The sequence below is a fragment of the Saimiri boliviensis genome, chromosome 15, assembly GCF_048565385.1.
Source record: "Saimiri boliviensis isolate mSaiBol1 chromosome 15, mSaiBol1.pri, whole genome shotgun sequence".
NCBI classification, from domain to species: Eukaryota; Metazoa; Chordata; class Mammalia; order Primates; family Cebidae; genus Saimiri; species Saimiri boliviensis.
In genome coordinates, this window is record NC_133463.1 from 58,705,754 (window position 1) to 58,733,076 (window position 27,323).

Below are 27,323 nucleotides of genomic sequence, written 5' to 3' on the forward strand. Positions count from 1 at the left end.
TTGAGTAGTGGCTTGTAGTTCTCCTTGAAGAAGTCCTTTACATTCCTTGTTAGTTGTATTCCTAGGTATTTTATTCTCTTTGTAGCAATTGTGAATGGCACATTGTTCTTGATTTGGCTCTCTTTAAGTCTGTTACTGGTGTATAGGAATGCTTGTGATTTTTGCACGTAGATTTTATATCCTGAGACTTTGCTGAATTTGTTTATCAGTTTCAGGAGATTTTGGGCTGAGACGATGGGGTCTTCTAGATATGCAATCATGTCATCTGCAAATAGAGACAATTTGATTTCCTCCTTTCCTATTTGAATACCCTTTATTTCTTTTTCTTGCCTGTTTGCTCTGGCTAGAACTTCCAGTACTATATTGAATAGGAGTGGTGAGAGAGAACATCCTTGTCTAGTGCCAGATTTGAAAGGGAATGCTTCCAGTTTTTGCCCATTCAGTATGTTATTGGCTGTTGGTTTGTCATAAATAGCTTTTATTATTTTGAGATACGTTCTGTCGATACCTAGTTTATTGAGAGTTTTTAGCATAAAGGGCTGTTGAATTTTGTCAAAAGCCTTCTCTGCATCAATTGAGATAATCATGTGGTTTTTGCCTTTGCTTCTGTTTATGCGGTGAATTACGTTTATGGACTTGAGTATGTTGAACCAGCCTTGCATCCCTGGAATGAATCCTACTTGATCATGGTGGATAAGCTTTTTGATATGCTATTGCAATTGGCTTGCCAGTATTTTATTGAAGATTTTTGCATCTATGTTCATCATGGATATTGGCCTGAAGTGTTCTTTTCTTGTTGAGTCTCTGCCGGGTTTTGGTATCAGGATGATGTTTGTCTCATGAGATGATTTCCCTCTTTTTGGATTGTCTGAAATAGTTTCAGAAGGAATGGTACCAGCTCCTCTTTGTTTGTCTGGTAGAATTTGGCTGTGAACCCATCTGGACCTGGGCTTTTTTTGGGTGGTGGGCTCTTAATTGCTGCCTCGACTTCAGACCTTTTTATTGGTCTATTCAGGGTTTTGACTTCTTCCGGGTTTAGGCTTGGGAGGGTGCAGGTGTCCAGGAATTTATCCATTACTTCCAGGTTTACTAGTTTATGTGCATAGTTGTTTGTAATAAACACTAATGATGGTTTGGATTTCTGTGGAATCTGTGGTGATATCCCCTTTATCGTTTTTTATTGCATCAATTTGATTATTCTCTCTTTTCTTTTTTATTAATCTGGCTAGTGGTCTGTCTATTTTGTTGATCTTTTCGAAAAACCAGCTCCTGGATTTATTGATTTTTTTGAAGAGTTTTTTTGTGTCTCTATTTCCTTCAGTTCTGCTCTGATCTTAGTTATTTCTTGTCTTCTGCTAGGTTTTGAGGTTTTTTTTGTTTTGTTTTGTTTTTTTGATCTTACTCCTCTAGCTCTTTCAATTTTGATGATAGGGTGTCAATTTTAGATCTCTCCTTTCTTATGTGGGCACTCATTGCTATATATTTTTCTCTAGAGACTGCTTTAAATGTGTCCCAGAGATTCTGGCATGTTGTGTCTTCATTCTCATTGGTTTCAAAGAACATCTTTATTTGTGCCTTCATTTCATTGTTTATCCAGTCAACATTCAAGAGCAAGTTGTACAGTTTCCATGAACCTGTGCAGTTCTGAGTTAGTTTCTGCATTCTGAGTTCTAACTCAATTGCACTGTGGTCTAAGAGACTGTTTGTTATGATTTCCATTCTTTTGCATTTGCTGAGATTTATTGCCAATTATGTGGTCAATTTTAGAGTAGGTGTGATGTGGTGCTGAGAAGAATGTATATTCTGTGGATTTGGGGTGAAGGGTTCTGTAAATGTCTATTAGGTTTGCTTGGTCCAGGTCTGAGTTCAGGTCCTAGATATCCTTGTTGATTTTCTGTCTGGCTGATCTGTCTAATATTGACAATGGGGTGTTAATGTCTCCCACTATTAATGTGTGGGAGTCTAAGTCTCTTTGTAAGTCATTAAGAACTTGCCTTATGTATCTGGGTGCTCCTGTATTGGGTGCACATATATTTAGGATCGTTAGCTCTTCTTGTTGCAGTGATCCTTTACCATTATGTAATGTCCTTCTTTTTCTCTTTTGATCTTTGTTGCTTTAAAGTCTATTTTATCAGAGATGAGAATTGCAACTCCTGCTTTTTTTTGCTCTCCATTTGCTTGGTAGATCTTCCTCCATCCCTTTATTATGAACCTTTGTGTATCCTTGCATGTAAGATGAGTTTCCTGGATACAGCACACTGATGGGTTTTGGCTTTTTATCCAGTTTGCCAGTCTGTGTCTTTTGATTGGAGCATTTAGTCCATTTATATTTAGGGATAGTATTGTTATGTGTGAATTTGATATTGTCATTTTGATGCTATCTGGCTGTTTTGTTGGTTAGTTGATGCAGATTCTTGATTGTGTTGATGCTTTTTTTTACCATTTGGTATGTTTTTGGAGTGGCTGGTACTGGTTGTTCCTTTATATGTGTAAAGCCTCTTTCAGCAATTATTGCAGAGCAGGTTTGGTGGTGATGAAATCTCTGAGTACTTGCTTGTTCACAAAGGATTTTATTTTTCCTTCACTTATGAAGCTTAGTTTGGCTGGATAGGAGATTCTGGGTTGAAAGTTCTTTTCTTTAAGGATGTTGAATATTGGCCCCCATCTCTTCTGGCTTGTAGGGTTTCTGCTGAGAGATCTGCTGTGAGTCTAATGGGCTTCCCTTTGTGGGTAACCCGACCTTTCTCTCTGGCTGCCCTTAGCATTTTCTCTTTCATTTCAACCCTGGTGAATCTGATGATTATGTGCCTTGGGGTTGCTCTTCTTGAGGAATATCTTTGTGGTGTTCTCTGTATTTCCTGTATTTGAATATTGGTCTGCCTTGCTAGGTTGGGGAAGTCTTCCTGGATAATATCCTCAAGAATATTTTCCAGCTTGGATTCATTCTCTTCATCACATTCAGGTACGCTTATCAAACGTAGATTAGGTCTTTTCACATAGTCCCATATTTCTTGAAGATTTTGTTCATTCCTTTTTGTGCTTTATTCTCTGTTCTTGCCTTCTCTTTTTATTTCATTGAGTTGATCTTCGACCTCTGATATCCTTTCTTCTGCTTGGTCAATTCAGCTGTTGAAACTTGTGCATGCTTTGCGAAGTTCTCGTGTTGTTTTTCAGCTCCATCAATTCACTTATATTCCTCTCTATGTTGTCCATTCTCGTTAGCATTTTGTCCAATCTTTTTTCAAGGTTCTTAGTTTCTTTGCATTGGATTAGAACATGTTCTTTTAGCTCACTGTAGTTCCTTACTACCCACCTTCTGAAGTCTGATTCTGTCATTTCATCACACTCCTTCTCCATCCGGTCTGGTTCCCTTGCTGGTGAGAAGTTTTGATCCCTTTTAAGAGGATAGGTGTTCTGGTTTCAGGAGTTTTCATCCTTTTTGCGCTGGTTTCTTCCCATTTTTGTGGGTTTATCCACCTGTTGTCTTTGTAGTTACTGTTTTTCAGATTGGGTCTCTGAGTGAGTTTCTAGTTCGTGGATGCTGAAGTTACTTCTTTTTTTTTTTTTTTTTTAAGCTTTCCTTCTAACAATCTGGCCCCTCTGCTGTAGGACTGCTGAGGTCCTCTCCCGGCCCTGCTTGCCTGGGGATCACCTGCAGCAGCTGCAGAACAGTAAGGGTTGCTACCAGTTTCCTCTTCTGCTATCTTTGTCCCAGAAGGATGCTCACCAACTGTCAGCCCATTCTCTCCTTTATGAGGTGACTCTTTGGATCTATGGGGGTCAGGGAGCTACTTGAGGAGACAGTCTATCTTTTATTGGGGCTTAAGTCCTGAGCTGTGAGCTGCTAGGCAGGTACATTTAGGTCTGCTGCAGTTGAACTCATAAACTGCTTTTTGTTCCCAGGTGGTCTGTCCCGGGCAGTTAGGGCTTTATGAGTTTCCATTGTGCTACTGCCCTTTTTGATTTTTCTTTCAGGTCTGCCCCACCCAGCTAGCAGCCCACTTAGCCACTGTCTGCCTGCAGAGGCTTTGCTGAGCTGCTGTGGGCTCCACCCAGCTGCCCTGTGCTCTTCCCTGCAGTCCTGTTTATATGACCACCTCGGCAACGGTGGCCCTGCCTCTGTTATGGCGGACTCTCTCTGTTGTGGCAGGTTACCTTGGCAATGGCGGGTTGCCTCAGCAATGGCGGTCTGCCTCCGTAGTGGTGGAGAGTCTCAGTAATGGCAGACACCCCTCCCCCACAGAGTGGGACCGTCCCGGGTTCAGCTGTGCTTGCTGTGAAATGCTCAACCCAGAGCGTTTTCAATCTGTTTTTGTTGTCGTTGTTGTTGTTGGGGGTGGGGGGTGGGACCAACCAAGCCTGATTGCCTAGCTCCCTGACTCAGTCTTTTTTTTTATTTTTTAAGTTGAATGACCCAGCGTTCCAGTCACTTGTTGAAAAGGCGCCAGGATCTCCCATGCTGCGACTCACTGAGTCGGCTCAAACAGCGGCACCAATGCTCCTGGCGGTTTTTTTTGCCTAGGAATCTCCTGGCCTGGCTCGCTATTTCAGATGAATGGGCAACTCTGCCGTCTCAGGGCTCTGATCGCCAGCTAAGAGGGCTCCCAGACCAGTGGCTTTTGTAAGGAGAACCACCGCAACAGGGCGTGGTCAAAGCAGCTACACAGGCCAAATCAGCCCCGCGGGGGCCAAAACAGTTGCACCGGCCGGAACAGTGGCGCTGGCGACCCCTCTGCCTGGGTATCTCCTGGTCTGTGGGCAATAAAAATTCATCTGGAAATGCAGCATCCACTCACCCTCTGCATTTTCACTGGGAGCTGAAGTCCTGAGCTGTTCTTAGTCAGCCATCTTCCCAGCATTACCCAGCTCAGGAATTTCTTTATAATACTGTGAGAATGAACTAATTTAGAAAATTGGTATTGAGGAGTGAGGAATTGCTATAAAGATAGCTGAAAACATGGAAGCAACTTTGAAACTGGGCAATGGGCAGAGGCTAGAAGAGTATGGAGGGCTCAGAAGAAGATAGGAAGATGAGGGAAAGTTTGGAACTTCCTAGAGACTTGTTAAATTGTTGTCACAAAAATATTGATAGTGATAAGGACAATGAAGTCCAGGATGAGGAGGTCTCAGATAGAGATGAGGAACTTATTGGGAACTGGAGCAAAGGTTACTTTTGTTATGCAAAAGCAAAGAGAGTGGCTGTATTGTGCCCTGTTCTAGGGATCTGTGGATCTTTGAACTTGAGGGTGGTGATTTAGGGTATCTGGCAGAAGACATTTCTAAGTGGCAAAGTGTCCAAGATATAGCCTGCCTGCATCTAACAACCTATACTCATATGCATGAGCAAATAAATGACCTAAACCTAGAACTTATATTTAAAAGGAAAGCAGAGTGTAAAAGTTTGAAGAGTTGCAGCCTGGTCACGTGGTAGAAATGAAAGCCCCATTTTCAGGGGAGCACTTGTAGCCAGCTGCAAAAATCCATACAACTAAAAGTAGGGCAAATACTCATAGCCAAGACAATGCGGAAAAGGCCTCCAAAGTATTTCAGAGATCTTTGTGGCAGCCCCTCCCATCACAGGCCCAGAGGCCTTGGAAGGAAGAATAGTTTTGTGGGCCAGGCACAGGGCCCTACTGCCCTGCACGGTTTTGGGACACTGCTCCCTGCATCCCAACTGCTCCAGCTCTAGCTGTAGCTCAAATAGACCCATGTACAGCTCAGGGCACTTCTTCAGAGGGTGCAAGCCATAAGCCTTGGTGGCTTCCACATAGTGTTAAGACTGTGGGTGTGCAGAGGGCAAGAGCTGAGGCTTGGAAGCCTCTGCCTAGATTTCAGAGGATGTATGGAAATGCTTGGATGTCCAGGCAGAAGTCTGCTGCAGGATTGGAGACCTCTACTAGGGCAGTGCAGAGGGAAAATGTGGGGTTGAAGCCACTATATGAAGTCCCCACGAGAGCATTGCCTAGTGGAGCTGAGAGAAGTGGGTCACCATCCTCCAGACCCCAGAATGGTAGATCCACTGGCAGCTTGCACCCTGAACCTAGAAGAGCTTTAGGCCCTCAACACCAGCCCATGAGAGCAGTTGTGGAGGCTGAACCCTGCAAAATCACAGAGGTAGAGCTGCCCAAGCTTTGAGAACCCACCCCTTGTACCAGCATGCCATAGATGTGGACAGAGTGTCAACAGAGATTAATTTGGAGTTTTAAGGTTTAATGACTGCCTTACTGGGTTTCAGACTTGTATGGTGCCTATAGCCCCTTTAGTTTGGCTGATTTCTCCCCTTTGGAATGAGAGTATTTACCCAATGCCTGTACCCCCATTGAATTTTGGGAGTATCTGTTTTTGATTTTATAGATTCATAGGTAGAACAGACTTGCTTTGTCTCAGATGAGAATTCGGACTGTGGACTTTTAATGCTGGAATGACTTAGGTATTTGGGAGATTTTTGGAAAGACATGATTGTATTTTGAAATATAAGAAGGGCATGAGATTTGGGAGGCGCTAGGTGCAGAATGATATGGTTTGGATCTGTGTCTTGACCCAAATCTCATGTTGAAATGTAATCCTCAATGCTGTAGGTGGAAACTGGTGGAAGGTGATTGGATCATAGGGGTGGTTTCTCATGGTTTAACACCATCCTCTTTGGTACTATTATGGTAACAGTGAGTTCCCATGAGATCTTTTTTTTTTTTTTTTTTTGGTTTGTTTGTTTGTCTTTTCAGGTATGTAGCACCTCTCCTCTCTCTCTTTTCTTCCTGCTTTTGGCCATGTGAGGTGTCAGATCTCCTTTTACCTTTCACCATAATTGTAAGTTTCCTGAGGTTTCCTTAGAAACCAAGGAAATGCTCCCATTCTTTCTGTACAGCCTGTGGCACTGTGAGCCAATTAGACCTCTTTTCTTTATAAATTACCTAGTCTCAGGTTGTTGTTGTTGTTGTTGTTTTTAATAGTAGTACAAGAATGGACTAATACAAAGGGGAAATCTGGAGGGCTTAACTGCATTCTTATTACTAACCAAATGAGGCTATTTTCTTCATAATATTTTATCTAACCAGTCTCCTTAACTAAAATATGGACAAGAGTGCTTGGGTGCACATTTAAAATAAGACCATTGTGTTAATATAAAGTAATACTACTGAGGCCCATCACAGAATATCTCTAAGGTCTTTGATTATTGTAGAAAATATAAGACAGGATCTTAATCTCTATTTTGTAAGTGTATGTATAATACTACTACTTAGAAACTACTTCCTATTCTGAAAACCAGACCTTCCTCTTTGGGAGCCAGGAGATAAGTGTAATTCTAATTTTAGTGTATTCAAATTAAAAGGCCCATGTTCCTACACTTGGCAAATTCCTTCTTGATATGCTGGCTATTCAGAGCGCCTTCAACTCATCCATATTCCTGAATATACACAGCCATGCATAATAGTTGTAGCATATTTGCCTGTGCTCCTAGGGAGTCTGACTATGCACACAAATCCTTCTGTGTCACAGTAATCTAAGGACATTTCTAGGGGGCATTACTGATGTCCTCATCTTCTTGTCCAACTTGGTTATACTAAATCTGTCTATTGCTTCTATTTGCCACACTTCTTAATGTGTCATTGCATGCATTCTCCTGTGATTTCCACTTCTTTACAAATTAGAGGAAACATTAATTGGCTGAAGAAAATAAATTATGAATATTCATAATTCCTAGATCCCTAACTTTCTCAGTTTTGGGGTTCTAAGTAAGATTCTTTTGGTTGTTCTGAGGCTTGACAGATGAAAATATAAATAAAGATGGTGAGTAAAGAATGAAGGTGCATTTTCTGGTTACTTCTTTGTCTAATTCCTTCCTCAGAAGAATTATTCTAACGACCCTTTCCAGTTTTGCAAGTGTAAAGTTACTAGGCACCCATTGTCCCATGGAAATAGTATTACAGGACATTATGGGCTTGGGAAAGTATGTGCTTGAGAATAATAGCTCTGGAGATGTGGCTCTGATTGCTAGGACAGAAATAAACAAATGTGCATAAGGGCCAAGGACTCTTTTTCTTCAAAGTTTAAGCACGGCTCTGATAAATGGAGATGATCTCACTTACCTTAATAGTAGGAAAGGAAATCCAGGTTCTGAAAGCAAAGTCAACACTCAAGAGTGGAAAATTTAAGCTAGTAACCTAGGCTCAATGCCTGGACTCAAGTGTTGATGGCAAGAGCTGCTTTCAGTTCAATGTTCCACTGGTTGAACTGTCATCTTGTGATTCAGAACATGGAGGTCACTGCTATCTGTTCAGAACTGAGACCAATTAGATAGTCACTGAAGCACAGGACTCTGCAGAATCAGTTTTCAACTCTATCATTGTGGTAGAGACGGAAGCAAGGTAGGCAGAAAGCTGAGCTCTACTAACAAACCATCTGATTTTTTATTTTTCTATGCCTAGTGTTGGAAAGCAAAACTGACCTTTTTGCAACAAGCCCTATTTGATTATAGGAATACTGGATTAATTAATTTAAAAATAAAATACATGTGACTGTTATGGAATGAAAGTTTGCATCTCCCCCGACTTCATGGGTTGAAGCTTTAGCCTCCTGTGTATTTAAAGATGGGCACTCTAAGGAAGTAATTAAGGTTAAATGAGATCATAAGGGTGGGACCCTGATCTGATAGGATTAGTGTCCTTGAAAGAAGAGACTAGACACCAGAGTCTTCTTTTCTCTCTCTCTCTCTTTTTCTTAATGTCTCTCTCCCTTTCTCTACCAAGTGAGGATACAACAAAAAAAGTGGCCATCTGAAAGCCAAAAAAAGGTCCCTTACCAAAAACCGAATTGGCCAGAACCTTGATGCTGGACTTCTAGCCTGGAGAATTGTGAACAAATGCATTTGTTATTTAAGCCATCCAATCTATGATATTTTGTTATGGCAGCCTAAGAAGACTAATATAGTGACCATATCTGTACTCCAAGCTAGGGAAATAGGTCATAATAGTCACATCAGAATAATGAATTCTTTCTTGTTAGAGGCATAGGTATAGGATTGAATAGAAGCAGAGGTATATAATATCATAAGCATAAAAGTAGAAATTTATTCATAGTGTTTGCAGACAATCACATGGAAGCCAAATAAGAGTTGTAAAGAAAATTCTAGATACCAAGGACCTTGTTATTCAAAGTCAGTGTAATACTGATACAGTTGACTATTCAAATAAACAGATGAGAAACCCTCCAGGCTTTGCATGTGCAAAAGCCCTTGAGTAGGGAAGAAGCATGTGCACTTGAGGCACTGCCAGAAGACTAGTGTGGCTGAAATACATAATGGGGAAGAGTGATGTGATATGAAGAGAGAGAAGTAGACAGGGGCCTGATCCAGCTACTTGTTAAAAGTTAGAGTTCTTTTCCTAAAGGCAATGAAAAGTTGTTCTGAATACAGGAGTGACAGAATTGAATCTATATGATTTAAAGAACATTTTGACAGCTTTGTGGATGATGGAGTCGGGAGATGCAAAGCAGAACAGGATGACCAGTTAAAAGCATTTTATTTTTCCAGGGAGGATATAACAGCAGCTTAAGGAAGCCTCATGGCAGTAAAGAAGGAGATGAATGAATATTTTATATGTATACACACATATATATGGCAAATACAACTTTATTTACTCTTACGTTTTTAAATCTGTAAAACAAAAGCCAGAAAAGTTAAAATAACTTGGTCATTGTCACATAGGTAGAAAGTAGTGTTACTGGAACCTGACCTTACATTTGGCTTAATTCTAAAGTCCTTACCTTTGAGCATTATTCTGTTCTGTGTTTTCCATCTAATCCAGAGGATGAGTCTAGATTCTACCCCTCTGCATTGGTTCCAGTAATTGCTTTCAGCTTCTGAATCCTCAGGCTTGCAGTGACTGAGGAGACAGCAGCTGTGCTATGTGCATCATTGAGGTAACCACAGCCAGCTTCCAATAGGTCCCAATATCAGTATCACCAGTGACCCTAGGCACTCCCCTCCAGAGTGCTCTAGGGTTTCAGAAAAATGGCCTTTATAGAAAGTGAGAGGAATTATCTAAGCTTTACCCTCATACATTAGAAAAAGTGGAATAGTAATATATTGTGGGATGCTGCAGATAATTAAACAGAGGAATGAAAGTAAATGTTTTGAAAGGAAAATGGAAGATCACTGAACCAGAAGTGTTTTGATTAGGTGGCAAATAAAGATTCAAAGGAGATAATTAAAATAATATGATTTTTTTGGAGGGGAGGGAAAGGGGGATAGACTGATTATAAAGCATCAAGATCTTGACATGGTTTCAGAGAGGAAATATGGGAAAATATGTCAGATATTAGAGTCGGGGAAATACAGTACTAATCGATACCACTATTGAAAGGTTACTATATGCAATTAAATGCATCATTTCATTTAATCTAATCTCACAATAATACTTATTTACATGACATCAGAGATACCAAATTTGCCTTGTATCACCCAACTAATGAGTGATGGAGTTAGGATATTGAGTCTGTCCCCAAAGGTAAACTCAAATACTAAATTCTCCTGATACTGAGTGGTGGAGAGGGCATGAAATGAGTTTCAAATGAATCCTGTCTCTGTTTCTTGCCTCTTATCCTAAACAGAAAGAGAACTATAAAGAAGAGTGCAGAAGAGAGGAAAATAAGTTACCAGTATAGTCTTTGGGATGACCTTTCTTTAGAACACTAAAAGCATAAAGCGAAGGTTGCAAAGCTTGACAAATGGCATAGGCAAATCCTCAAAGGCTGTAACTCTGGTGACAGAATGAGGTTTCTTGGGAGTTATTGCAGATACCAGACAAACGGTAGTACATTTTAAATCACACATGGGGAATAATAACAGTGATGAGATTTCTGTTCTTACGGTCCCCTTCTTTTGTGTGACATATTGTGCAGGAGGTGGGGGAGTTGTGTGGGAGGGGATTTATACTAGAGCTTAGAAATATTAATATGTGTGAGATGCCAGCAGTCAGAATTTAACTGATTGCCATTTGGTCAAGGAAGCCTATTTCTAGGGAGACAATATATTGTCAGAGACAGAAGGAACTTCTATATCCCAGGCCAAGGCTGTTTAGGGAGGAAGATAGTGAGTTGCTGATAAAATTGATCATGGAGCTGTTGCTAGCTATAGTAATAGTCGCCAAGCGCTTTCTATGCCAGTACCTATTCTAAGTACTTCTCATGCTTTACTACCGTATCGTTCACTTCGCATAACGCCCTATGTATCAGTTGCTATCATAATAATTCCAATTTTACAGATAAGAAAACTGAGGCAGAGAAAGGTTAAGAAATTTGTCTATGTTTGTACTGCTAATAGGTATTGATTGAGATTTGAGCCTAAGAGATTTGACTGTAGAGCCTGTATGTTTTAACCATTGTACTATCCCATCTCTATTGTAAGTCCTACATCTGTTTTTTTTTTAATTTTCTGAATAATGAGTATACAGATTAGATTTTCTTTCAAGACCCGCTTCACTTTGCTTTATTAAAAACATTAAAAAACAATTGTTATGCAGCATTAAAAATTGATTTCAAAAAAGTTTTTTTAGCACAGAACCCTCTACAAATGTCTTTCTATCTGATATATGTAAGATGGAACCCTAGATAGAAACTTAGGGAATGAAGTACTTATTATAGTACTAAATGCACAAAATAAATATTAAACTACTTGATAAGAGTGGGTGGAAATTCCCATACTTAATTGTCTAATTCTATAAAGATTATTTTTTCCTTTTAAAAAATTTAGGCTTAACTCTACTTCTCTTAGCAGGTATACTCGGGGGTGGGTTGGAAATGGATCAAGACTTGATCAACAGAATCTCTGACCTCAAACGTGTGGCCAATGATGGCATTTGAAGATGAGCCAGGAGCCAAAGATTAAGAGGGAGGCTCTCTCTGCTAAGGCAGAGAAGGAAAGCCTAGTAGACCACCAGACTGGAGATCTGAAACTAATATGGAAAGTGAGGGTCCAGTGTCATGGTGGTTAGCAGGCAGTGGCAGCCAAGGTTAGGAGGAATTAATGGGACCAGTCAGTGCTGCTGCCTCTGCTTTCTGATGAGGGCTGCCACTGAGAGTCATTTTGGAGAGCTGCCTATTTAAAGGGCAGCCATAGGTCAAGTGGAATGTCTCTGGCTCCATCTGGAAAATACGTACGAGTGGAAAGAGAACATGGAGTAGAATGACAATGCCCCCTCCTTTAGTCAACTGTCATCATTTTTCCTTCAAAAACTCACTTTTTTCACGGTACTTGTTTTTGATCTTTCTTATCTCATCATAATCACTCTCATTAAAGTCAACTAAACTTTCCTCCCCTATACCTCACATGGTAGAAATAAAATTTCTGGCTTTCTTTTCTCGGAGGCAGTTTAATAGCACCCTGCAGATCCAAGTAGGAGACATGGGCATTTCCAATGTCAGCCAAAAATATATTAATTCAAAGGGGAGTCAGAAGAGGGATGTCATTGCATTAGTTAAAAGCAAAGGTTTTGCTCAGAAAAACTGGGCTCCAGCTACCTCTGCCACTTACTCATGATGTGTTCACTGCCCTCTCTGTGAGGCTTTGAGCAAGGTTATATGATCAGCACATTTCAACTTTGTAAAATTGTTTGCAGAATTGAGTTGGAGAATACAAATGAGGATTGTGCATAATAGGCACCTAATAAATGGTGGCTATTATTTTTATTGATATTGTTATCATTAAATTGGTCAATAACTGCAAGGTTCAAATAGTACGGCAGAAAGAACTTACTTAAAGCACTTCAGGTCCCCTGGGACATAGTGAGCACTCACTAAATGGGCATTATTATTAGCATGATCGTGTTCTCTTTGCAGACAAGCCTAAGAAGCTTAGAATTTATTCAATAAGGCCACTTTCATCCTCATGGCATTAAAATTTTGTCTCACCCTTATGTTTAACTATATTTCAAGCAAAGAAAATACTGTCTTCACCTTGACATAAGGTTGTTTTCTAACTTAAAGTATTTGGTCCCTTGTTGGAGTAAAGAGAGAGAAGACATAATGTATAATGATTGATTTAGGAATCAGTCAGAACCATTAATACCATTTTGTCCTCCTATTTTGGAATTCAAGGACTAGGGGCTGGATTCCTTTAGCTTCTCCTAAGGCACACCTGGCTGATGTAAATTTTAGAGTGGTTTGAGAGCAGAAAATATGAGGCTCATGTATCTCAGTGAATTTAGAAAAATAGATTGATTAGCTTTAGGGTTAGAATGGGTCAGTGGAATAAAAAGCGAATGTTTGAAGAATACCTTTAGAAATAAAACTAAGACATTTATTAATCTGAGCTTAAGATATTCCATAGAGATAATTCAACCAAATTTCTCATTCACTAGTTCATGTATTCATTCAACAGACATTTATTTAGTGCTTTCTTCTAAGTGCTTAAAATTTACATCATTTTAATCTCCAACATTGGGTCTTAGAATTGGGCTGAAAAAAAAAAGCAAATGAAATAAAATGGAATTTTATAGTGTGGAATAATACTCCATTTATGATTTTTTTTTTTTTTGTAATTTAGCAAGTTCATTTCTTCTTGTTTTGTGCTCCAACCCCACCTTCCTGCCCCATTCAACCTCTGCTTTTCTCTGTCCCAGGTGATGGTAGGAAATTGGAGGGCAGGAATAGAGGCCAGGGTATTCCTGTTCCCATCCTACGTGAAAGACCTTCATGCCCCTTCTTACACTCACCTAGCTCAGGTGCGCTTTCTCTCCCTGCTCCTTTAGGCTTAGAGGTGGTCATCCCTTTCCCCTGTTGGTAGTCAGTGAGTGCCTCCCTACAGCCTTCACTGGTTTCCTTACTTCTCCCCACTCCTTTGTAGAGAGTTCTTCAAAATCCTATCGTTTTGAGCCTTCTTTCTCCTGCCAGGACATCAACTGAGAGATACATGTAGGTACGTAGTCAAATAACCCCACCTGTAGAGCTAAGAATTTGTTAACAATGTAACAAAAATGACAATTAAAAACTACCTAAAACAGTTTTAATATTTCAAAAGAGATACTTTTACTACTGAGAATCTTGAGGTGAAACTACTTAACTATTGTTCTAATTCACATTTATATACACATTTGTAGGGATGTATCGATAGGGCATTGATCATCAGTGACTCAGGCAGTGTATTTGCTTGCTAGCTTTTATTGCCTTGAGATTTTTAAAGCTTGCATGTTGTTTTGTGTATGTGAGCCCCACATGCCTGGACATATCTGAGAAGGAACACTGAGGCTTTTTCCATAAGAGATTGCTTTACTCCTCCTACCCCTTGCCTCACGATTTCTCTTGATTATACAGAATAGTGACAAGAAACCAGAAAAAAAATATGTTTTACAGTGTTAAAGAAAACTAAATATGGTCTGAGAAGGACTCCATACTTCTATAGTTGAATCTTTGTGGATGAACTGTAACCTTGCTTAATGGCAAAACTGAAAACCTAACCTAGTGGTATGCACCTGTAACAACAGCTGAGTGTTGGCCAATCCCAACGGCCATACTTCAGCCACTCATAGACTGCTGAATGTTCAAACTGCCTTCAAATAAGGCAAATGCCAAGTTGTAACCAATCTTATTGCTTCTGTACTTCACTTCTGATTCCTATGTCACTTTACCTTTTTCTGTCTATAAATTTCTTCTGATCATGAGGAATCCTTGGAGTCTCTGCGAGTCTGCTGTGATTCCGGGGGCTGCCCAATTCGTGAACTGGTCATTGCTCAGTGAAATTCCTTTAAATTTAATACAGATAAAGTTTTTTCTTTTATCAGTAGTTTAATGAGAAAATCAAAAGGAAGAGACAGGAGACAGGCAATCTGCTGTCCTTTTCCCATATGGGTAACAATACAATTGAAGAATAAGTACTAATTAGCTAAATGAAAAGCTCAAGCTGTGATTGTTGAGGAGTTTAATTTTAGGGCAAACTGAGATGCTTTCCCAATCCTATAGAGGTAGAAACAGAGATGCTCAGAATGCCTTACCTGCGAAATCTGGCCAATAAAACCCTCATATGTCCCAGAGGGAACATCAACAAAATTATTTAGAGGAGATGCTAAGAAAAATACTAACTGAGAATTAAGTAATTTGATTTTTCATACATATCTTACTCTAAAAACCAAAGTAAAAATATTGTTCTGATATATTCTTTGATTATATTAAGAGCAAGTTATAGAAGTATATGTTAGATTTAGATTTGTTAAATACCACATAACCTCTATAGAATCTACTATACAACTATATTGCTATGGGTTGAAGAATGGAATAATTTATTTCTGCCTGGATAAGAAATAAATGGCTATATTGAAAATGAGATGAAGAGTATCACAGTATTTTCCTATTCTGCTAGATTAGTAAACACATGTAAAAGAAAAATGACTATGTTTGCTTTTAGGATCGTGGCTAGGGACAGAATGTTTGTGTCTTCCCAAAATTCATATGTTGAAACCTAATCCCTACGGTTAGGGCATTTGGAAGTGGAGCCTTTAGGAGTTGATTAGTCATGAAGGCTCTGCCTTCGTGAATGGGATCACTGCCTTTGTAAAAGAGACTCTCAGAGGGCTCCCTTGACATTGCCTTCTGTGAGCCAAGAAGTGACCCTTACCAGCCAAGGAATCTGTTGCTGCCTTCCTCTTGGTCTTCTCAGCCTCCAAAACTGAGAAATAAATTGCGTTTGCTTATAAGCTACCTAATCTATGGTATTTTCATTATGGCAGTCTAAATAAAGAAGACAATCATGATTTGCTAATCTAATAATGTGTAGCCCATTTCTTTTCTGGAATCTGACATATAGAACCTACACTTGGTTCCCATATATTTTTTCTTAAAAGAAAATCAGGAATATTAACTTTATTTCCAGTGTTCTGATTTCACATTCATTACTTGGTGTTATTAAAAAACTAACAGAGTATAAATGATGTAGTGTTTCTTGGTAACCCAGGTTATAATTTGACTATGTCAGGAGACAAACATTTCAAGATTATATGCTATTCTAAGCAACTCACTTATCTTGAGATTCAGTTCTCTTTCCACCGGCATGGCATCCAGCTTTTTGTGATCTGAGCCCCTTTCTTCTGGCCATTGAAACATAAACAAGACAAAAAAACAAAACAAAAAAAAAAAAAGGTGAGTAGTTGAATGTTCTTTTTTTCCTGTTGATTTTTTTTTTCTTTCTGACTAGTTCCTTGGTGTTCAGTTACCTCTTATGAATACAAAATACCTAACTTTTAGAAATAAGATTTTAGCTTCTGTTCTTAATCCGCCTTCCTACAAAGTAATTTGGATAGAGACAAGATTGTCTGTATCATTTTGGGGCATATGTATTCAAAGCTTCTAAGTATCACCTTTTGAAATAGTTAATTCTTATAATAAAAATGTGTTCTACCTTGATAGGAAGCTTTCTGACAAGGCTGGCCTGGGATATTTTAATGCATACAAGCCCTGATGCTAATATGTGCACAGATTTTCTGAACCATACATAGTCTTAGATAACACTATGGTATTAGGAGAGCAATATGGTAGAACTGGCAGTGATTCTGAAAAGGATTTTTACATTGAAAATCTCATTTGGAAAAATTGCCTCCTACTGGTTACTATAATAGGAGTATTATAACTACATTAATAAATTCTTGGAACTTCTTGGTTCCACTTATGTATAATTATAATCTTCAAGTGCTAACCAGGCTTCTGGTAAAGCCCAGGGAGGAGTTTTACTTACATTTCGCATTAAGGGAGAAGTTCACTTGATTATTTAATTGTCAGCGCTTCTTTTTTTCTTCTTCTTCTTAAAGAAGATATTTTGGATTCAGGTAAGAGTCATCATTTCTACCTTAAATTTACTCTTACTTCAATATTTTACCTGACCTGATAATACACATAACTAGAACAGTGAAAGTAAAATAAGGCTCTTTACAATTGTATGAGTTCCCTCAGGAAGTTAAAAAACATGCCTAACACTCTGCTGGGAACTCTTTAAAGAGAGCTTTTTCCTCTTTAAATACATATCGATATATACAACAACAGAATAGCACCATAGGTAGACAACAAAAGGCTCAAATAAATACCAGAAAGAAAATAAAACAGAAGTAAAATTTTGAAACTAGACATAAGAAACAATTTCAGATAAAATTAGAATCAGTATATTATTATTTAATAAATGACTTTATTAGAAACCAAAGGAAACTTTCACTCTGATATAAAGATCAATATAAAATTGATATTGGGCAATATAAAATTGTTACTTATGCATGACTTCTGTGAAAAAAAAAATTGTAAAAGCACAAATCTCTTTTGATGACCACACAGGACACATACCCCAATTTCTTCTTTATTTTATAAATGAAAACATTGCATATATTAGGCACCAAGTAACTATATTTATTTTCCAAGATAATACCAGTAACATACAACTTTACAGTTAATGTAAAGATCCACTAGTACAGTTACTGCATTAGGAGTACTTTGAAATTTATCCATAATGGTACACACAAATTCTTACAATATGTCTTAATACATTGAGCATGGTTTATCCATACAGGTCTGAACTCTCCTCCAATTTCAAAAAAAAAAAAAAAAAGAAAGAAAAAGAAAAGGAAACTTCTTTGTATAATCTAATTATAAACCTAATAATCTGTAAAATTTTATACCAAGGTTTAATACAAGCTATGTTTGATTGTAGGGAAAAAATAGTTTCATATGTTGCCCATTTTTAAAAACTAGAACAAGAGTCATGAGAGGGTTAAATCAATTTCTTAGTGTTTTAACTTATTTTAGGATTTGCTTCTCATTGCAATATTCCATGGAGACTAGTTCCTTAGACTGGAAGCTTGTAGAGGCAGAAACTGTGTGTCTTTGGCTCAATGGTATATATACAATACCAAGCAGCTTAGTAGCTATTTGTAGACTATTCATGTGAAACTCACAGCTACCACGGAATGACCTCTGTTTCATTCTTGCCAATTAACCAGTATAGCATAAGTGTTTTTTTTTTTTTTTCTGCAGTGTTCAATAACCTTTTATAGCTCTTTGATTTCCCAGAATAATAGAATTTTATGCCTTGGAGAAAACTTTAGGATTATATGCTCAGTTCCCTTGTAACTAAATGTCTCATTCCCAGGCAAAATAATTTTATTGTGGATCCCAGGTTATTCTTGCTTTTCAAATTTAGTATTATTACCAGAGTGAGAGTAATTGAAAATAGGTTTTTGATTGATGTCATATCAATTCTAAACAGTTTGGAAAGGAGCTGTGTCCTAGTTTCACTTTTTATTTCCTACATATTTTGAAATACAGGTTTTAAAGTTACATGTCATCCAGTTAGGAGGAGTAAAATCAAGGAAACTGCCATATCAATGTCAATAACATGAACTAGACACTTTTAACTAGTTATTGTTCCAAACAATATTAAGTTAGTGATTACCAAACATGTGCTTTTAATTGGTTAGAGTTTCTTCAAACACAGTCAACCTTTCATACACACTATTTCTACGATCTGCCTACCATCTAAAATATTTGTTACAACATTCATTAGATAGTCTCATTTTTAATTTCAAATATATAGTTACCATAACTATATATTTGGAACAAATAGCCTATAAATAGAAGTAATCATAATATTAAATATGAAAGCAAAACACTGTCAATTGTACTTTAGCTACATTCTGCCCTGTATATTCTGGAAATGGATCCAGAAGTGAGTACTAATTTTTGAGATGATATGTGTTCCTTTACTGTTCTTTCCTTCAGTTGTCTCAGCAATAAACTGTAGATAACAAATTTATAATTCACATAATTTTAGTAAAAATTAAATGAGATAAAGATGTCGATTTTTCTCAAATTGATCTACAGATTTTATTTATTTATTTTTTTAGCCAAAATCCCCACACGTTTTTTTTTTTTTTTTTTTGATAAAACTGACAATCGAATTTTAAAGTTATATGAGAATGCAAGGCAATTTAATGTATGGAAACGAGCCAAGGCAATTTTGAAAAGCTAAACAGATTTGGGAGCTTTTCACTGAATAATATAAAGTTATATATCAATAAGACATTGGTATATTGGAGCAATAGTAGACAAACTGATCAATGCAACAAAATGCTGTTCCAGAAACAAACTCACATATATTCCGTTACCTGAAATATAATGAAAATGGCAGTACAGTATAGTTATAAAGAAATGATCTCATTCAATAGTACTTCATAAACTGAATATCAATTTGGAAACAACATGTATCTTGACCCCTACTGTACATTTTACATAAAAATTTAATTCCAGGTAAATTAATGATATAAATGTGAAAGGGAAACAAAGCTTACAGAAGACCATCTATCTTCATGACTTTGTCATAGGAAAAGGTTTCTTAGTCAGAAAACAAAAAGTATTAACTGGATTTTTTAAATATTTAAATGTAATTACATTGAAATGAAGAATTTCTGGTTACTAAAAGACACTACTCATAAAGTCTAAAGGCCAAACACAGAGAAAAATATTCATGATATATTTATCTGACAAAGGAATAGTATTCATGACTTTTTTTTTTTTTTAATTGTACTTTAGGTTCTGGGGTTCATGTGCAGATCGTGCAGGAGTGTTGCATAGGTACGTACATGGCAATGTGGTTTGTTGCCTCCATCCCCCCATCACCTATATCTGGCATTTCTCCCCATGGTATCCCACCCCAACTACCCCATTCCCTTGCTGTGACTCCCCTGCCCCCCACAAAAGACCCCAGTGTGTGATGCTCCTCTCCCTGTGTCTATGCATTCTCATTGTTCAACACCCACCTATGAGTGAGAACATGTGGTGTTTGATTTTCTGTTCTTGTGTCAGTTTGCTGAGAATGATGGTTTCCAGATTCATCCATGTCCCTTCAAAGGACATGAACTCATCCTTTTTTATGGCTGCATACTATTCCGTGGTGTATATGTGCCACGTTTTCTTTGTCCAGTCTATCATTGATGGGCATTTGGGTTGGTTCCAGGTCTTTGCTATTGTAAGCAATGCCACAATGAACATACATGTGCATGTGTCTTTATAACAGAACAATTTATAATCCTTTGGGTATATACTCAGTAATGGGATTGCTGAGTCAAATGGAATTTCTATTTCTAGGTCCTTGACATTTTTTAAAACTCCCTCAAACAAATAATCACTTGCAAGTTTGACAACCTAATGGAAAACTGCCCAAAAAGACTTGAGCCCTTCTCAAAAGAAAACGTTCAAAAGGCCAGTAAACTTATAAAGAGGTGTTTAACTTCATGAGTCATCAGGGAAAAGAAAATTAAAACACATATCATGGAAGATGATGTGTTTGTAATATGAATGCATTACAAAGAATTAATATACCACACATGTGTGTGTGGTATATAGTTATATGGTACATAGTTTAATAGAACTAAAACTATACTATGTTATAGTTCACAATTTTTAAAAGACTGAAAAAACAAATAGGAAAAGGGAATCCATTTTGCTGACATGGATCACAAGGAAGACACAGTTCCCTAGGCAATCCAGTTTATGGACCAGTTATATGGTATATAGTTTAATAGAACTAAAACGATGCTATGTTATAGTTTACAATTTTTAAAAAGCTGAAAAAAGAAATAGGAAAAGAGAATTCATTTTGCTGACATGGATCACAAGAAAGACATAGTTCCCTAGGCAATCCAGTTTTCCAGTGTGGCTACAGAAGTCATTCTTGTAATCTCAGCCTAGAGTATGTTGCATGTTTCTTCAGCTCTTTAGGAATTATGAAAAATACCAAGTATAAGGAGGATATGGAGCAACTGGAATGCTCATAAACTATAAGCAGAAATGTAAATTGGTATAACCATTTTAGAAAAACTCTTCTCCTAAAGTTGATTATATATATATGTATCTATGACCCAATGTATTAGTCAATGTTCTCCATAGAAACAGATCCAGTGGATAAGCATAGGTATAGATATTGATAGATATATTGAAATATATTTATGATGAAGGATTGGCTCATGTGATTATGGAGGCTGAGAAGTCTCACAGTCTGCCATCTGCAAGCTGAAGGCCCAGGAAAGCTAACTGGATTGTTCCAGTTCAAATCCAAAGGCCTGATGCAGGGGAACTGATGGTGTAGGTCCCAGTCTGAGTTTGAGGGTGTGAGAACTGGGTCCAATGGTGTAAGTCTGGATCTGAATTCAAAGGCTCAAAGATTGATTTCTCAATCCTGTTTGGTAAGCCATTTCTCCTGTGCTCTTGCAGAGATCAGAGCTTTGATTTGCTTTGACAAGTGTGTATGGCAATACCTGTTTGGCACTGCCCTTGCTAGAACACCACCAGTTGACTCATCTGTGTTAAAATGGCAGCTGGAAGAACTAAAGCAGGTCAGAGAAAGGACCAAATTCATGAGAGAGTTTCTTCTAAAGTTGTGGAGATGCTTTAGTTACTGGCACCAAGTTAGAGAGTTGGTATTACTATTACAAGGGAGAAGTAGGGCTTGTGAATGGGCACGACTATGGTTAAAAGTTAGTTGTATAAAATTCTGTGATTTCCCTTAGGTCTTCATTTGCCTCTCAGACACAGCATTTCTTACGTTTTAATTTCTATCATTCCCTGATCCTGGCTCCATCTTCTTCATTCTCCCATTATAGTATTATACTGCTGGCCAGCACTACTATTCACTTTCTCTATGCCAGGGGCTGTATTAAGCAATTTTTATGCACTACCTCATTTAATACTCACAACATCCCTATAGGACTTACATCACTGTCTACATTTCACTGATCAGGGGAACTGAGGCCTAGAGAGGTTAGGTAAATTTTCCAGAAGTCAGCCAGTCTGTTGGTGCCAGATCAGCAACATGGGGACTCTGCCTCTAACACTGAACTCTACTGCCTAGGGCATGACCTTCACCCTTCCATCTTGTAGCACGTATCAGTTTGCCTCACCAGGAAAAGAAACAGCTGTTATATGTAAGTCCACATTATATGAAGGAGACAGCAAAATAATCCCATGAGTGGCAATAAATCTAAAATCTATTTACCGATAGGGATATCAGGTCCTTCTTTGGGAACTGTGAGAAAGAGAGTAAAGGATGCCCTCCTGTTGTTTCCTAATATCTGGTAGGAACATTCTAGACTAGATGGAGGAAGGAAGCAGTTATTGGAAATTGAGAGTTAGGAAGGAGTTGAGGACAAGCAGAAGAAACCTGGATTTTGTATTCTCCTTCCTACTTAATTGGTAGCTCCTATGATTTCAAGGTCTGTTATCAGCTGTAATTCCCATGACACAGACACAATGTGTCTCTGACAGATGTGAGGTCAGAAAAGGCTCATTTCACTACTCGGGAAGTCTCAGTAAAACCACTGGGACAATTCTAAGTCTCTGCCTCTGAGATATCCTTCTGAACTCCTTGATTATATTGCTACTACCTTCCATTAAATGAATTCCTCCAAATAAGGGAGACCTGCTGAGTAAATAAGAGTTTGGCTCTGGTCTCTTTCCACTGAGGGAGGGGTATGGCGAATCTGTAACACAGGCGTCCCCATACTTTTTACACAGGGGGCCAGTTCACTGTCCCTCAGACCATTGGAGGGCCGCCACATACTGTGCTCCTCTCACTGACCACCAGTGAAAGAGGTGCCCCTTCCTGAAGTGCGGCGGGGGGCCGGATAAATGGCCTCAGGGGGCCGCATGCGGCCTGCAGGCCGTAGTTTGGGGACGCCTGCTGTAACATATAGCAGTGTCAGGTCTTGGTGAAAAGGAAAAACCAGGCAATGCTGCTGGAGGTTTCCTATGGAGTTCAGACTTATGTAGGACATCTCTTGTGCCTTGCCTCTAATCCTGTTGGCTCAGTCTTTATTTCTGGGCATTGCTGCAGCAATGAATTTTCACAGATGTAACCTGACAGCACTATATATCTCTCATTTTCGGCCTGGGGATTCTTGGATGCAGCAGCGTGGGGTGGATCTGAGTACTTATTAACACTGTGTGTGGCCCATTTTGACTAATGGTGGAAAAAATCTGGTCCCTTCTCTCCCTGAAGTAGACATTTTGAGGCACATTCTCTAAGACTCCTCAGAAGGCCTTGGCTGTATTGAGTTCCAGTTGTCCACTACAGAGATCAGCATAGCATATTAACAGTGAATTGGCTTTCCTTCTCTGTTTCACTCTCTCTAGTCCTTCCATCCTGTTCTCTTGTCTTGCTTGCTCTAGAGACTATCTGCACAAAAGCACTTGTCTCAGATTCCACTTTCTGGAAGGGGGTGGATGACGAAGGTAGGGAGGTTGTAGTGAGTTTCAGGCAAACACAGAGCATAAGTAGAATGGAAAATTGGAAAGAAGAAAGTGTGAATAAGATAAAAAAGGTTGTCAGCAGGCCAAATTACAATAACTTTAAACATCTAATTGCCTTTTGTGTGAGATTCTAGAATTATGCAGTATCTCATTCTGTAAGATGGAATGAGTGTTCCACTAGCTATGACAAAACAGTTGGTTTTGGTAAGGTAGAAACAAGAAGAAAGAAAAGTGAAAAGAATGGATTGGTCGACATCAGGTTACTACAGGGCTCTTTAGTTGTAAAGGTTAGAGCAGAAGTGACTTCCTCATTATCTCAGGTAGACTGGGTTCTTACTGATTGGTGAAATCCGTTTTAAGGCAAAACTGGTTTGTTTGGGGATTTGCCTGCTTCCTTAAAATTTCAGTTTGATTACGTGATGTTTATCATGAGGGGCTCCATTTCGGTTTGGTCTGGTCTACCGGGGCCTAGGACAAGAGACCAGTCTAAAATAATGCCTTTCCATAAACTTTATGTATACATATATACATATTTATCTTATCTTAAAATACATTCAAAAAATGATTGCAGAAGACAGTTAATGATAATGGAATTGGTATAATAAACCACAAAGCATTAAACACAGTAAAAAAAGCAAAACTGCTTTGTAAATGAAAAGACATTTACATCAAATCTCCATGTCCTGCTGCCTTAGTACAGCAACTGAATGGAACCTTTAGGTCTGAGTTCCTTAGCAGTTGGAGCAACAGTGAAAGCACACACATCTCAGTATTCGGTTGTTGAGAGCAAACCGACTAATCAGAAGTAAACGCTTTCTGGATTTTTGAGCAGTGGGAGTTTATTACATTTCAGGTTATTAAGGATGGAATAATAATGGGAGATTTCCATTTCATGAAGGAGGTCCTGCCCCAATATCACCAGATGAAAAATGGTAAGAAGTTTCATCTTCGGTTATTTTTGTTATAATTGTAGGTGGAGTTTTGTGTCAAAAATTGGAAATTGTATCACCATGGTTTTTTTATAGTTGGCACATTGGATAATGTAATGAACAACATATTTAATAGCAGAGTTATACAAATTACAGGGGCATTCTCTGGGGGCTGCTTCATCTGTTAGCTCTTCATCAGTGCCAGAGGTATAACATCTAAAATGCTAGAATTTTTCTAAAAAAAGATGGCTCCAGGCTACTTAAAATGTATAAAAATGTGCTCAAATGCCACCTGATTGAACCACAAAAATCCATTATTTGAAAAACAAGTCAGAGATCAACACTTAACCAAACTATAGTAGAATTAGAATGTAATCCTAATAATGGTAAATTTTGAGCAAAACTGCAATCCTGATGAACTTTGAGTAAAATAAGATAGTTCCATATTGCAATCCCAGATAATGAAATAAATTAACATGTTAAACATTCCTTAATTATGCAAGTATGACAACTTTATTGCAAATGTCCCCACTCTCTTCTGTACTTATGGCAGATGTTCCTAATGGCATTTTTCCCTGTTGATCTGGGAAGCAGCCTCTGAACTTCTAAACACAGTATTCCAGATATTGAAAAGAATAAGATACTGCAGGTGAGTTGAATACTGTTGGTTATTATTTGTATGTTTTAACCCTCTAGATGAGAAAATGTGGCAGGCTAAAAATAATTTCTTCTCATTTGTATGAAACAGACCACAGATCTCACAGTGTCTTCAGGGTGCTCCTGGGATACAGGATAAAATTTGTTCACTGTCTTCAATACAGAGAACAAAGAAGTGTGAAAATGGAATGAGATTTCCAGCCTAAGATATCTAACAATCACGATGTGGTAAGTTTTTTCATCTGACTTTAAAAAGTGCTGATATATGGGAATATGAGACAAATCTGAGGTGGAGAAACTTCTTTACCTAAATGAATCACTTTGCAGTAAAGATAAGGCCTGCAATAGATATAAATGTCCATTAGGTATTATAATAGCTATTATTTCTTTAATAAAAAGAAAGCAGTAGCATGACAAAACATACCTTCCACTTGGAAGAACATTTCCAAAGATCCCCCACCCCACTGGCTCTCAACTCTCTCCACCATCTCAGCTACAGGTCAGTGTGGAACAGGTACTTAGAATTTTGCAAATATGATTGGCAAAGGGAAAACCACATCTGCAATTTTAACAAAAATAACCAGAAGATGATACTCTTCCTAGATCATCTCACATTTTTCATCTGAAAATATTGGGGCAGGACCTTCTCCATGAAACACAAATCTCATATGTTATTCATTTCCCATCTTAATTCCTGAAATGTCATGAGCTGCTACTGCTTGAAGAAGCAGCTCTGATTGTTGTCATGGGTGAGATGTACAAAGGAAAATATATATTCGATTATAGATTTTAAATGGAATCCTCTCCATCTTTAATATGAGTAGAGTAAGAAAATGTTTACAAAGTGACTAATAGTAATAGCAGAGAATGTTAGTTTAAAATAAATGTATGAAACTTCTTTGGAATAAGTAATACTAAAACCAAATATTGACTTATTAAATTTCTAGTGCTACATATCCTTTGTTTTATAGATGTTACATAATCATACATAGCTAGAAAAATATAACAGAAGTAAACTCAGCTGCCTTTTAGGTCAATAGAGGTGATATAAAGAGAAATATTAGGTTGGTGTAAAAGTAATTGTAGTTTTTGTCATTACTTTCAGTGGCAAAAACCTCAGTTGCTTTTGCACCAACCTAATAACATAATCATGTAGTTAAAGTATTACTAACTTAGATCACTATATGCAGAGGTCTTTTTTCATGAATAGTATATGAAAGTATTATTGTTTCAATAGCGCTCATCTGTTAGTCTAATAATAGTATATTTAATGCCTAAATTTCTTCCTGGTCATGGATAATTTTCAGGGAGATTAATTCCAGGTTACTGTTGTGTTGATTTATTTTAAAAAGGAAGTAAATGTCACAAGCATAAAGAGAATCTCAGTTACTTCATCTGTAAGAATGAAAGGCATCCATTTATTTTGAGAAGTGTAATTCAGTGTGAATTATTTAGCACTTATAGTCACAAGCTGTTAGCAGTAGAAGGAACCTCAGGGATTTCCTAGTTCAAAGATTTTCAAAGGACAGTCTTTGGATTCCTGGAGCTCCTCAGTTGGACCAAGGTCTTGTCCGCTCACCTCCTTACTTGGTTAGACCAGCTAAATATATCTATATATAGATATAGATATAGATATACACACACACACACACACACACACACACACACACTCACACACACATATATATGTAAAGTTCTGGGATATATGTGCAGAATGTGCAGGTTTCTTACATAGTTATCCATGTGCCATGGTGATTTGCTGCACCTATCAACCCATCATCTAGGTTTGAAGCCATGCATACGTTAGGTAGTTGTCCTAATGCTCTTCCTCCCTTTGCCTCCCACCCCGACAGGCCCTAGTGTGTGTTGTGCCCCTACCTGTGTCCATGTGTTCTCATCGTTCAACTCCCACCTATGAGTGAGAACATGCTAGACCAGTTATATTTCTAACTTTTTTATGTAATGGTATGACTTATAAGGTAATTTGAAAAAAAAAATTCTACTGCAAAAAAATAGGCAAATAGTCCCTATATCCCCCTCATTTTACCTATAATAATTATAGGATTCCTAAGAAATAAAAAGATTTCACCAGGAAGACAGGTTTGGTAGTAGAGTCAGGTGCTGATGAAGTGTGACATTTTTATCTGCACATGATTTAAGAAAACAGCTTCTGTTCAAGTGTGTTTATAGGTTTTTAAGTTTTAAACCTCCATTAAAGAAAAAGAAATGGGTGAAAATTCAAAATTTATGTCAAGTTTTTATGTATGAATATTAGTTGTTTCAGAAGTCAGAAATACTGGGCTATTTTTTTAGTGCATTTTAGGTTTTGGGGTACATGTGAATAACATGCAAGATTGTTGCATAGGTACACACATGGCAGTGTGATTTGCTGCCTTCCTCCAATACTGGGCTATTTTGATCAATCTGATTAGTCCAGCAAGTTGGGAAAAAAAAAGAATGAGGAAAAAA

General features: G+C 38.0%; 2 long non-coding RNA genes across 4 annotated transcripts in view; one reads left to right on the plus strand and one right to left on the minus strand.

Moving 5' to 3' along the window:
* LOC141581479 (uncharacterized) overlaps positions 1 to 27,323 on the plus strand; it is an 83,381-nt gene that overhangs the window by 35,369 nt on the left and 20,689 nt on the right. For 2 of the 3 annotated variants that reach the window (XR_012514144.1, XR_012514143.1), the window contains exons 2-4: positions 19,555 to 19,596; positions 24,751 to 24,846; positions 24,946 to 25,082. This is a non-coding gene — a long non-coding RNA (uncharacterized LOC141581479). Of the gene's footprint in view, positions 1 to 19,554; positions 19,597 to 24,121; positions 24,201 to 24,750; positions 24,847 to 24,945; positions 25,083 to 27,323 lie in introns of all 3 variants that reach the window. The other variant, XR_012514145.1, reaches the window with a different exon arrangement.
* LOC141581480 (uncharacterized) overlaps positions 4,148 to 27,323 on the minus strand; it is a 239,668-nt gene continuing 216,492 nt past the window's right edge. The window contains exons 3-4 of the long non-coding RNA XR_012514146.1: positions 16,005 to 16,073; positions 4,148 to 14,735 (exon numbers count right to left, since the gene is read on the minus strand). This is a non-coding gene — a long non-coding RNA (uncharacterized LOC141581480). The remainder of the gene's footprint in view (positions 14,736 to 16,004; positions 16,074 to 27,323) is intronic.